General features: G+C 38.9%; 1 protein-coding gene across 4 annotated transcripts in view; it reads right to left on the reverse strand.

The window, feature by feature from the left end:
* LPAR1 (lysophosphatidic acid receptor 1) overlaps positions 1-21970 on the reverse strand; it is a 131958-nt gene that overhangs the window by 83666 nt on the left and 26322 nt on the right. Inside the window, exon 1 of one of the 4 annotated variants that reach the window (XM_035696826.2) lies at positions 20294-20316. The exons of the other annotated variants lie outside the window; for them this stretch is intronic. The gene's annotated coding sequence lies outside the window, so the exon portion shown is untranslated. Of the gene's footprint in view, positions 1-20293; positions 20317-21970 lie in introns of those variants that run through there. 4 annotated transcript variants of the gene reach the window in all.

Consider the following 21970-nt stretch of genomic DNA (forward strand, 5'->3'; position numbering starts at 1 on the left):
ATAAGAATAATTGGTATGTTTGAGGACTAATGGCACAATAGTTAACAAAAGTTAACTTTTCTTAAAAGACATTAAAGAAGACTGAAAGAGCTCACCACAACACAAACAACAACAAAAAACAGATAAGATGCACTAAATCAAAATTAAGAACTTCCATGCAAAGGACACACAATCAAAAGTGAAAATACAGTCCATGGAATGGGAGAAAATATGTGCAAATCCTAAATCTAAAAAGGACTCTATAAAGGAATATATAAAGAACTCCTACAACTGAACCATGAAATCAAACAATCCAATTTAAAAATGAACAAACATCTCTCCATATACAAATGGCCAAAAGCACATGACACAATAATGCAAGTCAAAACCACAATGAGATACTATCTCACGTCCATTAGAATAATTGCCATCAATGGGACACCCGGGTGGCTCAGCAGTTGAGTGTCTGCCTTTGGCTCAGGGCGTGATCCCAGGTCTGGGGATCGAGTCCCACGTTGGGCTCCCTGCATTGAGCCTGCTTCTCCCTCTGCCTGTGTCTCTGCCTCTCTCTCTCTCTGTCTCTCGTGAATAAATAAACAAAATCTTTAAAAATAATAAAAAAGAATAATTGCCATCAAAAAGGCAGAAAAATGAGTATTGGCAGGGATGCGAAGAAACCGGAACCTTTATTTTACTGCTGGTGGTACTTTATGTACTACTGGTAAAATGGCTCAGTTGCTATAGAAAACAGGATGGGGGTTCCTCAAAAAGTTAAGAATGGAATCATCATAGGACTCAGCAATTCCACTGCTGGATGTATAACCAAAAGAATTGAAAGTGGGGCCTAAGAAGACATATTTGTACACCCATGTTCACAGCAGCATTATTCATAATCACCAAAAAGTGGAAGCAACTCAAGTGCCCATCAACAAGTGAATGGATGAACAACGTGGTATATATAACTACAGTGGAATATTATTCAGCCTTAAAAAAGGAAGAAAATTCTGACACATATTACAACATGGATAAACCTTGGGGGCATTATGCTAAGTAAAATAAGTAACAAAAATATAAATACTTAGTGACTCCACTCATATGAGGCACCTAGAGTAGTCAAATTCACAGGAACAGAGACTAGAAGGGTGGTTGCCAGGGTCTGGGGGGAGGAGGACAGGGGGAGCTGTTGTTTCATGGGTACGTTTCAGTTTTATAAGATGAAGAGTTCCAGAGATCTGCTTACCAGCCATGCGAAGATATTTACTACTGCTTAAACCTGAAGATGGTTAAGACAGTAAATTTTATGTTACATATATGTTACCACAATTAAAAGGGGGGAGAGACCTCGCCCCATTCCAGGGAAAATATGAAGTACTTGACCTGCAACCGAAACACAGGTCTGTTAAGTTGCTAACCCGCAAGAGTTAAAACAATCCCCATTAAATAAAAATCAAGTCAGGGGAAAAATAAGTCAAATCACAAGGGGAAAAAATCGGGCTGGACATAGTCGCCATCCTGACCACAACAGATGAGAAGATAGGAGAAACTTTCATGATTTCATCAGAAATATGCAATGATTCAAAAAGTATACATTCATCCCAGCTGTCCTTTACGAGCAATAGCAAGAACAAAGAGCTTTTATTAGATATTATCAGGGTATATCTCACCCTCAAAAATCTACTCGATGGCATAATGCAACTGATTCTACGTTAAATAAAAATGAGGTGCTCAGGAGAGTGTCGGCATGAGGAGCCTGTCAATGCAAACAATACCTATGATCATCACAGGACCAAAAATGCAGTTATTCTAACTACTAAGAGAAAAACAACATAGCTGAAGTGCATATAGCTGTCATGAACTAAGATAAAAACTCCAGAAAATCAGGGCACCTGAGTGGTTTAGTTGGTTAAGCATTCAACACTTGGCGACTCAGGTCATGATCTCGGAGGTCATGAGATCGAGCCCTGAGTCGGGCTCTGCGAGAGTCTACTTACCTCCTTCCCTTTGCGCCCCCTCCTCAACTCTCTCTAAAATAAATAAATCTTTAAAAAAAAAAACCCTCCAGAAAATCACAAGAAAAACATTCACCTTTTGAGACTCAATCAATACTGTTCTATTTCTAAAGTCAATAAGAAGAGAATTTCAGGCTCAAAGAGCCTGAAAAGGAAAAGTAAGGGGGGGAAAACGGGTGACTACAGACACATGCTACATTTTTTATCTTAATTTCCTATGCTTACCACTGCTTCCCATAAAACCAGGTGAGGCAAATGGTCCAGCTGGGATGAAGAAAGCTGTGATCACTCTCAGGGTCCATTTGCTCCACATGCAGAGTTGGAACAAAGAAATCAGAAAAGCACTTAAGAAACCAAATCATTTCCTCATGTTTTGTTATAAAATACCAGCTCTACCTGCGGCAGCAGAAACTTTCCTCTCTTCTTCAAAGCATCAGGCCCAAGATCTTGCTTCAATATATTCACTGAAGACAATATATTTCGTGTTCTTAAATCTTTTCTTTTCCTACATATAGGATCAGTTTTTCCATTTGCTTCTCCAGCTTTTCAATCAGATCTTTCATTCTACATTTGGCCTAAAAGTCTATCATTCTTTCCATATGGCACTCAGCTGACGCATTCCAAGGAAAGGAATACACGCTGCCTGCCCAGGGAGAAACAAAAGCACCACCATAGCCCTATTTAACACGTCCCTTATCTGTTCAGAGTCCAGTATTCTACAGGACTGAAGAAACTGGCCCCAAAATTATTTAAATAAACTCACTGTTCTGATTTAAAAGACTGCGTTGACAAGCATACAGTTTTCACTTTTGAACGGTGCTCTTGACCAGGAGATACACTATCCTGAAATGTGGCAAAATTACCAGGAATTGTTAGAACACAATTGGCAGAAAAATCTCAGAACAGTTGTCATTACTAAAGGCAAAAGATATGTTGGCCATACTCTGTAGTCTCAAACTCAAGCTAGTTTGTGTTATACTGCTAAGAAAACGGGGGAGAGGGGTTGTGGTTTAGTAATAGTGGCTCAGGAATGGGCTAGAATTACAGATTTCAGAGTTAAAGAATGATGAACAAGGGAGTGTACTCAATCGTGATGGGAGAGAGCAGGGGTGAAGGGATGGGAATGAAGGAAGAAAAGTCAAGTCAACTAAAAGGATTGAGAAAATCCTCCTGAAAGGTAGGACGAAGTTCTCTTTGGATAAAAGACAGATTTACTACTACCCTGTTTCTTTCCATGGCCCACGTCCACATTGTCCAAGCTCTTGGGTGTTCTTGGTGTCTAACGCCATGACCCTAAGCTCTCTGCATAGGGACCCAGAGCAGTGCAAAGACTAATGGGACTTAGGATTTGCACCTAAGTGAAGAGGTACCCTGAAGCATAACATGGGTAAGTTTTACTGAGGGATGTTTAGGGAGGGAACCTCTGAGCCATGCTGGAGTATTTGCAGTCCCTCAGTTCCAAGACGAGGAGAATTACTACAACCTCTGTAACCAAGCGACGGGCTAAGCTAGACTCTGCCAATCACAGTCAATGGAGGAGATGGAAGATGGTTCCTTCTAAGAGCAAGTGCATGTTTCCAAAGCCAGAATTCCCAAAAGGCCTACAACTGAAGGAATATGAACATGCATATTCATCCTAGTGGAGGTGAGGGAAGGGACAAGGAGAAGGAGAGAGAGTAAATGGGAGTGGGAGCAAAGTATCCAAATAGATGGCCAGAATACAGAAGTCTATAACTGTGATAAGAAAATGATTCAGCCCAGTGTCCCATTAACAGAGGCATCTAGGAATTTAGGTAAAGAACTAATACTAAGGGCAACGATTTTGCTACAAGGATGCTTAATGCATTATCACACATGACTGGCAAATTTTAGAAACATTCTTAACATGTGATAATACAATACTTGCCAATTGAGTTATTAAAACTATGTTTACATACAATTGAATTTTATATAATAAAAACTTACACACTTTTTATACAATAAAATTGTATTGAAATCGTGTATCTCTATGTCCCCCCCACACACACTTTGGAGAAACATACAAAGACAATCCATATATATTTATTAAGCCCTGAGGTGGAACATAGTATCACTCAGAAAATCTTATTTTGCCAGAAAGACAGCACTCAAAGAATTATGGGGCCATGTTAAAAGAACAGGGAAATTAGCTGAAAGGCACCCCCTTGGCCAAGAATAAAAAGTTTTGAGTTTCAAAATAAATGACAGTAACAGCTTTATAATCCTTTAAATAAAACAGGAATCCAGGAGTTCGTTTTGAAATAAATAAATTAATAAAAGTTTGGCAAGAAATGGGATAGTTATATAAACCCAAATATTTTCCCACAAAATCCATATTCATTATAAAGGGAAAACAGTAACTTTACAGTGGAGAAGTCTGGAAGACACCACCTTAACTCAAGTCATCCAAGTAAACATCACAGGAAATTTGAACAAATTGATGTTGTGTGCCACCTGACAGGATGCAATGATAAGAACACAGCATCACTTCAGTGATATTCCTGTCAAGGTTCAAAACCTGAATTTAATCAAAAGGGACATGGGTTCAACTCAAATTGAAGGTCATTCTGCAAGACAACTTTCCTATAATCTTTAATTTTTTAAAGTTTCATTTATGTAAGTAATCTCTGTACCCAACATGGGCTCAAACTCATGACCTTGAGATCAAGAGTCACGTGCTCTTCCAACGGAGCCCCCCAGGTGCCCATCCTATATATAACCTTTAAAAGATCAGGTCATACGAGGGGAAAAATACTGAGAAACTGTTCCATGTGAAAGGAGACAAGAGACATGACAAATTAATACAATGCAAGATTCTGGACTGGATCCTTTATAAGGAGATTATTGCAACAACTTGGGGAAAGTTCAGTAGGATCTGCGAATCAGACACAATAATGATGCTCATCTCCTAATTCTGATGGTGGTTTTGTGGCCATGTGAAGAACGTCCTTGTATATAGGAAAGATACTCTAAACTATTTAAGGGTGTCAACATCATGTCAACAAGTCACTCCTAATTGGCTTGGTGAGATTAAAAAGTCCCTTCACACTTCTGTACTCTACTTACAACTTTTAAGTTCGAAAGGGGAGGGAGAGTAGGAGATGAGGAGGGAGGACGCAGGGGCGGCAGGAGCCCCACCATCTAAAGGAAAACACGTTTAGTTGGAAGGGAGTATTCGTGTGTCACCATTTAACATACGAATACACATGCCCGAGAATAAATTGAATTTTACAAAATTTAATCTGGTTAGGAGTTACTGTTACAAATTACATGACTACCCCAGACACACATGCGCCTGATTTTAGAGAAGACAGGAAAAGATGTCTCAGACAAATGGCTGAGTGTAAGAGGCATGTTGCCAAGAGTCAAATAGGTCTTTTGAAAAAGAAGAAGTCTGGACCACAGCACACAGTGCAGGCAGCCTCATACCACCAAGTTGTGCTTTATTTTCAAAGCTCAAGAAGCATTATAGTGCCAGAAACATATATTTGCATGCGACACAAAACAAAGAAAAAGGCAGATGTCCCAGCAATGTGGCCTTAAGACGTCTTCTGTTTCCAGGAGATGGGGGAAATGGGACAAGGTACCACGTTCTTTGAAGATGGTGGATTATGAAATTTCTTCTGCCTACCAGTGAGAATAATTTCTTCCAGATGTTGTTTGGCCCACAATGTGCTATTCAAAAATATGAGCGTTTTATTTTTGCAGTTCAAGAGCCAAATAAGAAACCTGGTTTCCTTCACTAATCTCTAATTAAACTGGAGATAAGTTACCTTCCAAAAAAAAAAAAAAATCTTGTACCTCCTAAGTCTAGACGCAGGCATCTTAGCCAATGTTTTGAGGAGGGAAAAAAATAATAATAATACCTGTTGAATACAATTCTGGTAACCTTCCTTGCCATGGGAAAAATGGGGCGCTTAATTTAATTTCTTTCCCTGCTCTCAACATCCACCACTTTTCCTCGGTGAAGTCCCTCCTGGCAATAAAACCTCTTTAAAACAGACTTCTTTAGAACTGTAAGTAGGGAGAGAAATCTAAAGAACACAGTATTGTGCTACAGCATGAATTATTCCCAGCTGGGCGGAGGATATGTAAATACCATCGTTTCCTGAGAATTCACATACATGCTTTTGCCAACTTGAAAGGTCAGTAAGGAAAGGCTGGCCTCCTCGTTCATTAATATAACAATTTCATGAGTAACATTTCAAACATTATCATCCCTGTTGAAGAAATTAGGAATGTGGAGCAAAGGGAATTAAATGACTCTCCTCGTTCACAGTGATTTAGTAACTATGAAAACAAACAAACAAAAGAAGGGCCCCTCCCTAACTTACTTGAATGGTATTCTAAGTCTTGTATTTCTTTTATGAAAGGATTTTAAATGTGACAGTGGATATCTTTTTAAATGATTGTTGAAGCTGTTTATCAGGAAAGCAGCAGAAAATGGAAAGGCGGAGAAGCCTTTTTGCAAACTGCAAAGAGATAATAAAACCACAAAGTAGCCACAAAACCCCTAAGCTTGAGACAGGACCTAAAAACCAGCTGGAGACCTAAAAGCAGCTGTGAGACAACACTTTAAAGACTTCTGACCATCTAATCATCAGTCTGAAAAATGCTGTCCTACTTGTCCAGAAAAATCACAGGGGGAAATCCAAGTATGTAAAGAATGGAGAGTGTCCTACAGGAAAAACAGCTCACTAGTGTGAAAAGATATGTGACTAAGCCAAAGAGGAGAGAAAGCATTATAAAATTAAAAAGGGAATTCTGGTATAGAAGGGAACCCGAAAAAGAAAAAAGAAAAAAAAAAAAAAGTCTTGCTAAACCGATGTTACCTGAAAAATCTGGAAGGAGGAAAAACCACCGAACAGACTCAGTGGCAGCAGTTTCTACCTGACCAAGAATTTCCTGGGGCTTTAAAGGAAGGAGTGTGCTGTAGGGCTGGGGTTAGTGTGGTTGTCATTTTAAGCCAAGTCATGCAGATAAAATAAGCAGGCAACAGATCTATAAATCCTTTGTGTTCCAAGATTTCTTCATTTTACACTACTACGGTTCTGGGTTCCAAGAAACTGAAGGTGGTGTGCTCAGTCCACTGCAGAGAAGTGGATCCAGAGGGAAGAGGAAACAGTCACCTCCCTGAAGAGCCATCCCAGCTTGAGTGGTGGCTGTGGAGGTGACCAGGATGACAAGCAAGGACTCTTCTCCTGCTGGGGCCTGATGGTTTCATTTTGGAGCCTGATCTCAGATCCATGTTACATGAACTCCTCTCAGCTGGAGTTCATAGCACCACACTGATTTCTTTTGGCCCTAATCCTGCATTGCAGCTGTTTGTACTTATTTGAGGTATGGTGTATTTTGAAACAAAATGAACCAGATTTCCCCTACTGCCTATGTCAGTGCCTGGTAATGGAAAACATTAACTCTTTCACAACCAGGATACTGACAGTTGTAGTACGTCCATTATATACAGGAAGACACAAAGGAGACGGGGATCCAGAGCTGGGAGAGGTTCTCCAAATGAGCTTATTTCAAAGTAAAGGGCAGATATTTCACCTTCTACATAGTTTCTAGACTCTGTCCATCTCCAAACAAGTTTCAGCCAGCTTACAGAAGGTTTTACAAGAACAAGATATCATGAGTTTGATATGCCAACAAACTGGACAATCTAAAAGAAATGAATAAATTCCTAGAAGCATACAACCTACCAAGACTGAATCATAAAGAAATAGAAAATCTGAGCGACAGCCATTAGAAATGACAAATACCCACCATTTGCTTCAACGTGGATGGAACTGGAGGGTATTATGCTGAGTGAAGGAAGTCAATTGGAGAAGGACAAACATTGTATGTTCTCATTCATTTGGGGAATAGAAATAATAGTGAAAGGGAATAGAAGGGAAGGGAGAAGAAATGGGTAGGAAATATCAGAAAGGGAGACAGAACATAAAGACTCCTAACTCTGGGAAATGAACTAGGGGTGGTGGAAGGGGAGGAAGGCGGGGGGGTGGGGGTGACTGGGTGGTGGGCACTGAGGGGGGCACTTGACGGGATGAGCACTGGGTGTTATTCTGTATGTTGGAAAATTGAACACCAATAAAAAATAAATTTATTATAAAAAAAAAAGAAAATCTGAGCAATCAAACACAAGTAAGGAGACAGAAACAAGTAATCAAAAACCTCCCAATAAAGAAAAGGCCAGGACTAGATAGTTTTGCTGGTGGATGTATCAAACATTTAGAGAATTAATGCCAATCCTTATCAAATGCTTCCCCAAAAAACTGATGAGAAAGGAATACTCCCAAAACCATTTGTAACCTGATACAAAATCCAGATAAAGATACTACAAGAAAACATAAGCCAATATCCCTGATAAACACATGTGCTAAGGGCCCAGGGTGGATGGGTTGGTTAAGCATCTACCTTCAGCTCAGGTCATAATCTTGAGGCCCTGGAATTGAGACCCACGTCAGGCTCCCTGCTCCGTGGGGAGTCTGCTTCTCTCTCTCCCTCTGCCCTTCCCCCCTGCTTGTGCTATCTCTGTCAAATAAATAAATAAAATATTAAAAAAAAAAACAAGCACAAAAATTCTCAAAATTTTAGCAAACCAAATTCAATAGGACATGAAAAGGATAATAAACCATGATCAGGTGGGATTTAACACTGGGATGCAAGGATGGTTCAACACATACAAATCAGTAAGCAAGATACAACCACATTAATAAAGGATAAAAATCTTATTATTCTCTCCACAGATGTGGGAAAAGCATTTCACAACATTTGACATCTGTCATAATAAACACTTTCAACAAATTGGGAATAGAAGGAACATACCTCAAAATAATAAAGGCCACACATGACAAACTCAAAACTAACATGCTCAATACTGAGAGGTTGAAAGCTTTCCCACTAAGATCAGGAATGAGGTAAGGATGCCCACTCTCACCACTCCTACATACAGTATTTGAAGTTCTAACTAAAGCAATTAGGCAAAATAAATAAATAAAAGGCATTTAAACCAGAAAGGAAGAAAAGTTGTCTGTTTGCAGATGATATGATCTTATTGATAGAAAATCTCAAAGACTCCACCAAAAAAACTGTTAGAATAAATTTAATGAAGTTATAAGATATAAAATCAAAATACAAAAATCATTTGTTTCTATATACTACCAACTATCTGAAAAAGAAATAAAACAATCCCATTTATAATGGCATCAAAAACAATAAAATACTTAAGAATAATTACTTGATGAAGGCAGTAAAGACAGATATGCTGAAAACTAGAAGACTGATGAAAAAAAACTGAAAGTCACAAATGGAAGATACCTTGTGTTCATGCATAAGAATATTGTTAAAATGTCCATACTACCAATTCAGTGCATTCCCTATCAATATTCCAATGGCATTTTTCATAGCAACAGAAAAAAAATCCTAAAATTCATATGGCACCACAAAAGACCCCAAAGAGCCATTGTTCCTGAGAAAGAACAATAAACCTAGAAGCACCACAATTCCTGATTTCAAACTTTATTACAAGCTATAGTAATCAAAACTATATGGTATAAACTTTATTACAAGCTATAGTAATCAAAACTATATGGTATTGACATAAAAACAAACACTTGAACAACTAAAACGGAATTGAGGCTTGAGAATTAATATCAACATATATGACCAATATTTGACAAAGGAGCTAAGAATACTCAGTGCGGGAAAGGACAGTCTTTTCACTAATGGTGCTGAGAAAACTGGATCTCCATGTGCAAAAAAGAATGAAACTGTATCCCATCTTCCACTACTCACAAAAATTAACTCAAAATGAATTAAAGACTTAAATACAAGACCAAAACTATAACACCACTGGAAGAAAACATGACAATGTCCTTGACAACAATTTTTTGACTATGACACTAAAAGTGCAAACAACAAAAGCAAAAAAAAAAAAAAAAAAAAAAAGGTGGGACTGTATCATGCTAAAAGTCTCTGCACAGCAAAATAATCAAGAAAATGAAAAGGCACCTACAGGAGAAAAACCATCTATCTGACAAGGGAATTATATCTGAAAATATATAAGGAACTCATACAACTCAACAGCAAAAAAAAAAAAAAAAAAAAGTGATTTTTAAAAATGGGCAAAGGTCTTGAAGACATTTTTCCAAAGACATACATATGGCCAATGGATACGTGAAAAGATGCTCAACATCACTAATCATCAGGAAAATGCAAATCAAAACCACAATGAGATGTCACCTCACACCTGTTGGAATGGCTATTATCAAAAAGACAAGAGATAACAAGTGTGTTGGTGAGGTGATGAAAAGGGGACCCTTGTATACTCTTGGTGGGAATGTAAATTAGTGCAGCTACTGTAGAAAACAACATAGAAAAAAAAAAGAAAACAACATGGAGGTTCCTCAAACAAAAACAGAAATACCCTATGATCTAGCAATCCTACATCTGGGCTTATATCTGAAGGAAATAAAGTCATTATCTCAAAGAAATATCTGCACTATTTTTATTGCAACATTAACAATAGAAAAGACATGGAAACAACCTAACTGTCCGTGGGCAGATGAACGGCTAAAGGAAATACACACACACACACACAGGAATATTACTCAGCCATAAAAAGGGGAAATCCTGCCTTTTGTAACACTGATAGACCCTGAGGGCATGCTAAGTGAAGTAAGTCAGACAAAGAAAGACAAATATTGTATGTCCTCACTTGTATGTGAAATCTAAAAGCGCGAATTCATAGAAATAGTGAGTAGAACAGTGTTGCCAGGGGCTAGGGAGTGGGGGAAATGGGGGAGATGTTGGTCAAAGGGTACAAAGTTCCAGCAATAAAATGAGTAAGTTCTGGGGATCTGTATAGCATGGTGACTATAACTAACATTCTGTATTCCACACTTCAAAGTTAAGAGATTAGATCTTAAATGTCATGATCATCAAAAAAAGAAAAAAAAGGTAATTATATGAGATAATGGTTATGTTAATAAACCTTATTGTGATCATTTTGCAATATATACTGCAACTCTGCATGTTGCACATCTTAAACTTAGACAATGGTATAGATCAGTAATATCTCAATAAAGCTGCGGTAAAAAGACTCATGGATTAAAGTGGACAAGGGAAATAGGGATTTCTAAGTTGAGTGAAAAATTTTACCAAGCTCTCTGGTAACTAAAGCAACAGAGAAAGTGAAGCGTTGCATATTAACTATCAGGAGAGAGAGAAACTATGTTCTTCTACTAAATGTAAGAGTCAACATGTAGTACAAACAGAAAGAAATGTTAATATGGCCATTTCTTCTCTACCAACCCTCAATGAAAGTAGAGGACAAAACGCCATAGTTCTTAAGAGATTTGCAAATGACGTATCTAATACAGGGTTAGTGCCCAAAACATAAAAAACTACACAATTCAACACCAAAACCCCCAAATAATCCAATTTAAAAATGGGCAGAAGACACAAACAGACATTTCTCCAAAGAAGATATACAGATGGCCAACAGACGCATGAAATGATGCTCAACATCTCTCCTCGGGGAAATGAGATATCACCTCACACCTATCAGAATGGCTAAAATCAAAAACATAAGAAACAGTGTTGACAAGGATGTGGAGATAAAGGAACACTCTTGCACTGTTAGTAGGAATGCAAACTGGTACAGCCACTGTGGAAGACAGTTTGGAGGTTTCTCACAAAGTTAAAAATAGAACTACCCAGCAATCCAGCATCACACTACTGGGGGTTTACCCAAAAAATACAAAAACACTAATTCAAAGAGATACACGCACCCCTATGTTTATAGCAGCATTAATCCTAATAGCCAAATTATGGAAGCAACCCAAATGTCCATTAATAAAGAAGATGTGGGGGGGGGAGATGTATGTGTGTAGATATACACATTAAAGAGTACACTTGTCATGAGCATCACCAAGTATATACAGAACTGTCCAGTCAATCAGTATATTGTATACCTGAAACTAATATAACACCATATGTTAACCATACTGGAATTAAAATTAACAACTTAATAAAAACAAAATTGTTTAAAAAAAAATCCATGGCTCCCAGAGGGCTGAGAATCTTAAACCCAGAACATACACAAAAATGAATACCACTCCTCACCCCTAACCAGAGCTTTTGATTTAGTAGAATCCAGTCACCTGTATTTTTAAAGTCTTCTTAAGTAAACCTCTGATTCTAAGCCACTGTCTTAAATCAGAGTTCTATAAAGACACCTGTGTAGGGATAAATGCATTATATTCCACATGTATACTATTGAGTGACCTAACAGCACACAAGGTGAGAGCAGAGGTTCCCAAAGCAAGTTTTGCCAACAGAATATAAAAACATTGATTCCTAAAAAAAAAAAAAAAAAAACCATTGATTCCTGGGCCCTACCTGAGGCCCACAGGCCCACTGAGTCAGATTCTGTATGGATGTGAACCAAGAATCTGTATTTTTTTTAAGATTTTATTTATTTATTCATGAGACACACATGGAGAGAGGCAGAGACATAGGCAAAGGGAGAAGCAGGCTCCCTGCAAGGGGTCTGATACAGGACTCGATCCCAGGACCCCAGGATCACGACCTGAGCCAAAGGCAGATGCTCAACCACTGAACCACCCAGATGCCCCAAGAATCTGTATTTTAATGAGTGCCCCAAGTGAACCGAGGTTGAAAGCCAGATGTGTTAACTAGTGCATTGAACTAGTGGTTCTCAAACTACAGCCTACAATACCCAGATGTCATTGGAGGGTTTGTTCAAACACCAGAAGGCTGACTGCCTACCTATGGAGATTCTGATTCAGTAGGTCTGCAATGGGCTGACATTTTACCCTTAGTAACAAGTTCTCAAGTGATACTGGAGGGGCTGCACCAGGGACTACACTTTGAGAACCGCTCACTAGACTGTTCTTTTAATCCATCAGTTACCTCAAATGGCCTTCGATACAACTAGAAAGTAGGTAACTCAGGACTGCAGCCCCTGGTAAGTGTCTAAGTGTTAATTGTGCAAGACTATTGAATAAAGACCAGTCTCATGTGCTTTTTTGATAATGGCACATAAAAAGCAATTTTAGTCTTTTCTTTAAAAAACAGAAATATATTACATTATAATCCAAATTGAAGGCAATCTTACCTATTCAATTATAAGGATTTCCAGAATTTTTCTTAGGAAGGATGGTTAGAATTAGTCAATAAGGACCAATTGAAACTCACGGATGAGTGATGAAAAGATTTGAGGGCAGGTGCTGCCATTTATAAGTCCTGGACACTGAACAAAAACCTACTTAGTAAGACTGCCAAGAGCGTTATTTTTGAATAGGACTCAAACGCAGTGTGCGTCCACAAGAATAAGAGAGCTGAGAAATGTACCCGCCACACCATTATATGAATTGACCTATGGAATGAAGAGATTTAATGCTGTCCATCTGAATGGTGAAACGTGTCTGCCAAAAGCAACAGCTTTCATACAGATAAAGAGCAAGCTCTCCTTTAAGAAAAGGATCAGCCAACAGGTCTGAGGCTTCTTAAATTCATTTCCTGGTCATGAGGATAAGATCATATCACTGTAAAGGAAATAGCTGGTTCATATAAAGGTTTAGGCTATTAATCATAAATTTAAAAGAAGGCAGAGGGATAGGCTTTAGACCACTTGGAAATGGAATTTGATTCATCTATCGATAATTCCTATTTACTACAGATTCTCAGGGAGGCTGTATCCACCCTCTTAAATACTAAAGTCCGAAATCTTTGAGATCAGTCAGTTCAACTGAAGAACCATTTCATTAGGATCAAAAGCTTTGGTTTAAATCAATAAATCACGCAAATGGTCATAACCTGACTTCTGAATAAAGATGACATCAGCCCCAATTCCTTGATAAGTCTCCACCCAATTTCCTGTTAAAACACACATAAAGACAAGCAAAAACCTCAACATGGCTTGAAACCAAGAATAACAGCCTGCCATTAATAACTTAAAAAAAAAACCTGCCAGTGATATGTATTAAGTACAGTAGATTGTCTATGAAGTACAGTGAAGGTGGAGCAGAGTTAAAAGCAATGTCTCATGAATGCTTTGCTGAAAAAGAACAACTAAAACGGAGCAGGTTCAGACTTCCTCCACTCTACCTCCTTTTCCAGAATAAAAGTGGGTGCCAAAGAGAACAGCAGGGAATAGCCCTGTACTGCACAGCTCTGCCTCCTGAAACAACCAGGTAGCAATCCACTATTCAGCCCCTTTTTCCCATCACTCTCGGAAATTCTGTGCAAGGAACTTTTTTTCATGAGTCAGTAAGCATGATAAAGAAAACACTGGCGGGCTCGGCCTCCTGAACATGAAGGAACACAAGACAAGTCTATTCTAAAGAGATCTGGGTACAGAAAGAATTCTAACACTTGTCTATCACTACACCTGAGTCTCTTAGTATTGATTTGTGACTCGCGATACAATAGGCCCCACTTTGAGTGGGGAGACTTCTTTGAAGCACAGGGCCAGGGTTTAATCCCATGTCAGCAGTCAGTGGTGCTGGGGGGAATCATCCTTGCCAATGGCGCCATTTGCTCACCACACAAGAACACGTGCTAAAGTGGGAGAGGTAAGGCTGGAATCCCAACAAGCACTGTACCACTCACTGTGGAGCTGGGCCTGCCCAAAAGAAAAAGCCTGCTGAAACCAGTGGAGCCATACAGCTAGTAACAGGGGATGGTTTTAAGTCCAAAGTCAGGACCTGAGCTGTCCAAGATGATAGTCATAGTCATATGTGGATAGTGCAAAAACAGAACATCTCCATCACTGCAAAAATTTCTATTGGACAGCGCTGGGACGCTGTCCACCAAAACTGTGAAGTAGAGAAAAGTAACTTTGTCACTTTTTAATTAAAAGTGAAGTAGGATGGGATGCCTGGGTGGCTCAGCGGTTGAGCGTCTGCCTTTGGCTCAGGTCGTGATCCTGGTCCTGGGATTGAGTCCCATATCGGGCTCCCTGCATGGAGCCTGCTTCTCCCTCTGCCTGTGTCTCTGCTTCTCTATATGTCTCTCATGAATAAATAAATAAAATCTTTTAAAAAAAAGTGAAATAGGATTATTCCCTTTTACAAAAATGTAGTGTCCAGAGAGTTCTCTCATTTTGCAGTCAGAATGAAATCTAGCTAGAACAAAGTACACGTTAAAGACAGTTAGTGATAAGCTCATAATTAACTATTTCTGTTGTGTTTCCTAATTTTTCCTGCATTAAAGTCAAATAGGTGGAAACACTGAGCTGCCCTAGGTAAATCCCTTAAAAGGAATGGGATTCAAATTACATATTCATTCATATTCCTCTATTATTCTGTCCTTGTAAAATTCCCTTGAGAAATCAATTTTCGAACTTACTTCTAAGCCACCTCACTCTGCACACGAAACAGTAAACCATTGTAATACTAGAGTGTGTATTGTAGCTATTTTTAGGCAAAATAAATAAGCTTAATTTATCAGGCAGTATTCATTGTGTGTCAAAGTTAATCAAACAAAACCAGAACATATTTCAGAAAGAACTTATCTTCTAAAATGGAGAAAAGTGTCACACAATGTCAACTAACAATGAGAGAAGAGTGAGGATAAATGCAAATCAATATCCATCAGCTTTTGAGAGCCAACTAAATGGGCATTCTCTTAACCCTAATTAAAGTTAAATAAACCAGAGGATCTAAAGACATAAATACAGATAGGATTTTTCCTGCCAAGGCTAACTGAACAAACTACACAACTCAAACAGGCAGGAAAGAGGAATATGAGGGCCAGGCTCTAGAAAGGTGCATCCACCCAAAGTCTAAAGTATGAGGAATGGCTGAGTTCTCTTTAAAATATTGGAGTGTTGGTTACACTGATTTGCACACCTAGATCAGAAACTCCGGAAATCCGAGGAGGTCACTGGGAGCCCATTTGTAAGTAGAATCCCTAGGTCTCATGGAATCAATAGAAAAGTATTTAAACCACAGAGATTCATTCTTTTTTTTTTCTTTTGTTTTTCATGTCTATAATTTTTTTGTGTATTTTTTATTGGAGTTCGATTTGCCAACATATAGTATAACACCCAGTGCTCATCCCGTCGTGCCCCCCTCAGCACCTGTCACCAGTCACCCCATCCCCCCGCCCACCTCCCCTTCCACTACCCCTTGTTTGTTTCCCAGAGTTAGGAATCTCTCATGTTCTGTCATCCTCTGATATTTCCCACTCATTTTCTCTCCTTTCCCCTTTAATCCCTTTCACTATTTTTTATATTCCCCGTATGAGTGAAACCATATGATGTTTGTCCTTCTCCGATTGACTTACTTCACTCGGCATAATACCCTCCAGTTCCATCCACATTGAAGCAAATAGTGGGTATTCGTTGATTCTAATGGCTGAGTAATATTCCATTGTGTACATAGACCACATCATCTTTATCCATTCATCTTTCGATGGACACCGAGGCTCCTTCCACAGTTTGGCTATTGTGGACATTGCTGCTAGAGACATCAGGGCGCAGGTGTCCCGGTGTTTCATTGCATCTGTATCTTTGGGGTAAATCCCCATTAGTGCAATTGCTAGGTCGTAGGGTAGTTCTATTTTTAACTCTTTGAGGAACCTCCACAAAATTTTCCAAAGTGGCTGTACCAGTTCACATTCCCACCAACAGTGCAAGAGGGTTCCCCTTTCTCCACATCCTCTCCAACATTTGTTGTTTCCGGTCTTGTTAATTTTCACCAAACTCTCCCTCTTCACAGATGACATGATACTGTACATAGAAAACCCAAAAGACTCCACCCCAAGATTGCTAGAACTCCTACAGCAATTCAGCAGTGTAGCAGGATACAAAATCAATGCCCATAAATCAGTGGCACTTCTAGACACTAACAATGAGACTGAAGAAAGAAATTAAGGAGTCAATCCCATTTACAATTGCACCCAAAAAGCATAAGATACCTAGGAATAAACCTAACCAAAGAGATAAAGAGATAAACCTATACCATAAAAACTACAGAACACTTCTAAAAGAAATTGAGGAAGACACAAAGAGTGGAAAAATATTCCATGCTCCTGGATTGGAATAATTAGTATTGTGAAAATGACAATGCTACCCAGGGCAATTTACACATTCAATGCAATCCCTATCAAAATACCATGGACTTTCTTCAGAGAGTTGGAACAAATCATCTTAAGATTTGTGTGGAATCAGGAAAGACCCCGAATAGCCAGGGGAATATTGAAAAAGAAAACCAGAGCCAGGGGCATCACAATGCCGGATTTCAAGTTGTACTACAAAGCTGTGATCATCAAGACAGTGTACTACTGGCACAAAAACAGACACACAGATCAATGGAACAGAACAGAGAACCCAGAAATGGGTCTCTATGGTCAACTAATATTTGACAAAGCAGGAAAGACTATCCACTGGAAAAGGACAGTCTCTTCAATAAATGGTGCTGGGAAAATTGGACAGCCACATGCAGAAGAATGAAACTGGACCATTCTCTTACACCATACACAAAGGTAAACTCAAAATGGATGAAAGACCTAAATGTGAGACAAGATTCCATCAAAATCCTAGAGGGGAACACAGGTAACACCCTTTTTGAACTTGGCCACAGCAACTTCTTGCAAGATACATCTATGAAAGCAAGGGAAACAAAAGCAAAAATGAACTATTGGGACTTCATCAAGATAAAAAGCTTCTACACAGCAAAATAAACAGTCAACAAAACTAAAAGACAACCTACAGAATGGGAGAAGATATTTGCAAATGACCTATCAGATAAAGGGCTGGTATCCAAGATCTATAAAGAACTTATTAAATTCAACAGTAAAGAAACAAACAATCCAATCATGAAACGGGCAAAAGACTTGAACAGAAATTTCACCAAAGAAGACACAGACATGGCCAACAAGCACATGAGAAAATGCTCTGCATCACTTGCCCTCAGGGAGATTCATTCTCAAACAGAGAAGGATAGACTATGGCTGCCCCAATCTCTAGAGCTTAGTGGGCAAGCCAGATTACTCCAAAGTAGAAGAGAGTTCACAGGTACACGTTCACATCTCAAGTACTTCAGAGAAAGGCTGGCCTAAGTGCAAAAAGGAGGATGGCACACAAATCATTCTAGAACTCATCCTCTGGGGAAACCTAATATAAAATTTGCTTAGAGGATGCCTGAATGGCTCAGTTGTTGAGCACCTGACTCAACAGAGCGTGATCCTGGGGTCCTGGGATCGAGTTCCACATCGGGCTCCCTGCACGGAGCCTGCTTCTCCCTCTGCCTGTGTCTCTGCCTCTCGATCTGTGTCTCTCAGGAATAAATAAAATCTTTTAAAAAAAAATAAGCAAAATAAAATTTGCTTAGTGGTAAGTGCCTTTGAATGTGCAGGCACTTCTGAGAATGCCTCAAAGAGTTTTCCCACTGGGAAGAAAAAGTTCCTTCTGTTTCGGGGGGATGGAGTAAGGTGAACTATTATTTGGGATTCAGAGACTCAAAACTGGTGACAGCAATCATGGAATGAGCAGAGTTGCCCAGGTGTCCATGCAGCGTGGTAGGATCAGGAGCTTCCTTCCTTCCCAAGAGTACCAACCAGCTGAAGGCATCCATCTGTGAGATGGAGTATGAAAACTAAACCAGTCTTTATGGGAGTGAAGGCAGGATGCTGGAGCCACATATCTTCACTATCCCCCAACACCTCTAACTGTACTTCAGGTTCTCCTGGCTCACGGAAATAAGAATGTAACGAAAACCAGCATTAGGCTAAGCAATAATTCAAAAGTACCAATCTATTTACATGTACCTTTGAACACTGTGCCAACTGTTGGTTTTATACAGCGTTCTTATATCATTAGCAGCGTCAAAGTCCCATTAATGACTCCAGTAAAGTTTGTCCCAACAAGTCAGACCTAGGAGGAAACGGCCAACTCATCGTTCCATGAAGACATCATCAAGGCTCTGTCATACACCCAGTAGATGTAGCTCTTCGTGCCCATAAACATTTGTAAAGCCTATGCCTTGAAAACCTCCACCTTCCCATGATAGAAAGAGTCACCAACTTTGGCCAACGCTGATTTTGCAAGACATTTCCCCCCATCCATCCTAGTCCTCAACTGGCCATATCTAGTTTTGAACTAAAGTTTGTTTCATTCTTTTCTCTCTTCTGTACCTTCAGCTTTGTTCTCTTCACCATCCCCAGCCCTCAGAGTAAAAACATCCTATAATTCCTATTTTTAAAAGAAAACAGAGCAATACTCCCTTAATCCTAATGACTACTTCTTCCTTTCCCCCCACCCTGTCCCCTCCACCACCCTAAGGCCAAGAATATTGAAGTAACTGTGTGTTCATCGCTTTTGCATCCTTATATGATGCACCATGGCTTCTGTTCTCAAAATTATGAGAAAAGACCACTTTCCTCTAAGTAAGGACACTCTTCTGTCCTTATCTTACTTGACCCTTCAGTGGCGTTTTACATTGTTAATCACTGTCCTTCTAAATTAGCCCTACTCGCGACATCATGCTCCCTTGATTCTTAACCAACTTTCTGACAGCTCTTTCTCACGCATCTTGGCAAGACCCTCTTCCTCTACTCATCTGGAAATATTGGTGTACCCTACCCCTGAGTTCTTTGTTCAGTCCTTTTCTGTTCTCCTTTTGCTCACTCTTCCTAGGCCAGCTTATTCATACTGAATGGATCCCACAGACATCTGCAGATGATGCTTCTTCAATATGCATCCCACTCCAGAATATTCTCCCACACTCCAACTGACCCATCAATAATTTAAAGACCTCCAATTTTAAAAATCCCAAATCCAACTTATTATTTTCCTACCTTAAGCATGCCACTAAATCCTGTTAGCAATATTTTCCAATAGATTCTAATCCATTCTCTCTCCTCTAGCGTCAGTCACTACTTAGTTCAGGTCATCTCCCCAGGACAATTGTAAGAATCTCTATCACTAATCTTATTGCACTTCTCTATCCCTCTCCAACTTAACCTGCCATAGTGATCTATCTGCGAAAAAAAAAAAAAAACTGTTGAAATCTTTTCACTTGTTAAGAATTGGGAGGGAGGAAACAAAAGTTTCATCTACATACTGCACAAGACCTCCCATAATCTGGCCTCTTCCTCATGCATGACCAAGTCTTCCATTACTTATCAACCAAATTACTTGGTTCCTAAAACATTAAACCATATTATTTTAAGCCTTTTCTTGTCTATTTTCATGGCTTAAAATACCTTCTTTCACAACCTTTCCACAAAGTAAACTCCTCTTTATCTTTCATTACCAAGTCTCAGGAGTCTCCTTCTTAGTCACAAGCACACACACCACCACCACCACCAAGTTCGTGTGCCCTCATATATGCCATCATCTCTGCACCTTGCACACAAGAGATAACATTCATCACAGTAAACTCTATTTATGACACAGCTGCTGGACTTTGTGCTGCCTGAGGACAAAGTCAGCACCATAATTATCTTTTTATACTAATGCCCAGTGTTCCTGACAGATAGTCCCCAATAAAGCCTTGTTGAGTAACAAGGGGAAAAATGAATGAGGACATGGCCACGAGAAATGAAGAATAAAGAACTGATCTACCCCAAAGTGCAAAGTATTTAAACACAACTATATTTCCTAACCAGGAATCTCCCTTATTCATTCATTCATGCAACAAATGTTTATTGAGCACCCACAACACACAAAAGGCCGTACCACACAAGAAACAAAGTGCTGGTAACAGAATCTTCTCAGCTTTTTCAAATGACTGCAAACCCTTGACAATACAAGAGTCTTCCTGGTCAATCCCACACATTCCCAGTGGTCACTAGGAAGATAAAGAAAAAATATATATACAAATTGGTAGAAAGATGACCCTATGATGGTTGAGCATGATACTTAACCTTCTTCAACACATCCCTTAGCTCATTCCTTCTTCCTTAACACACTCACCTGCTTTTTTCATCATGAATTTGGAGTTACCACTGTCTGTATAAACATCTACACTACCAATTCCACATTATGCCAATTCTATTTCCAATTCTATTTCCGACTGGGTGGCTGGAGTCGGTTAAGCATCTGCCTTAGGGCTCAGGTCATGGTCTCGGGGTCCTGGGATCACAAGTTTCAATATGGAACAAGGACTCCATGCTCTGTAAAGAGTCTGCTTCTCCCTCTCCCTCTGCCCCTGCCCCTTGCCCATGTGCTTGCTTGCTTTTTCAAACAAATAAAGTTTTTAAAAAATGTTTGATATGTTCCTAAGTGAAAAAAAAAAGGCAGTATATTATGCTCCATTTTTATTTCCTAAGAAGTGTGGATTTACAGACGTGTACATACTTGAAAAAAACTGGTTTTTAAAATGGTTAGTATATGCTTATTTTTAAGTGGAAAAAATTCTGTCAATTTTTGATTTATGCTTTTTAATCTTTTCCAGTGATTCTGAATTGGATATGTATCACTTTTAAAATAAGAAAAGTTACTAAAACTTTTTAAAATAATGCTGAACATATCTGAGTATATGAAGACACATACCAAAATGTTAACAGCTAATAACAGCTAATATTTCTAGTTTGTAAGCATTTGAAGGATTTTTATCTATAGTTTCTAACCCATGATCAAACAAATTGTATGAATACAGAATGAAAGAGTTCGTATTTTAAAACATTAACAGTGGCTTTACTATATATCCTAAGTTACTACATGATCTATAATTTTTATATTTTACAAGTTTTCATTTGTTATTTATTGTTAATATTGTTCACATTTTCATTTGTTTCAAAAATCAGAAAAGATTAACATATTCATATGGATACATAGGTCAGTTGGTCTTAGAATTATGGGTAGAACTTTGTGCAAGAAAATCTCATTCTAAAGTCATCAAAATTCAGAACAAATACAGGACATACCCACATATCTACATACAATGTTTTCAGAGACTCATGATGTTATGAGAAAGCGTTGCCTTTAA

The sequence above is a fragment of the Canis lupus genome, chromosome 11, assembly GCF_003254725.2.
Source record: "Canis lupus dingo isolate Sandy chromosome 11, ASM325472v2, whole genome shotgun sequence".
Classification (NCBI taxonomy): domain Eukaryota; kingdom Metazoa; phylum Chordata; class Mammalia; order Carnivora; family Canidae; genus Canis; species Canis lupus.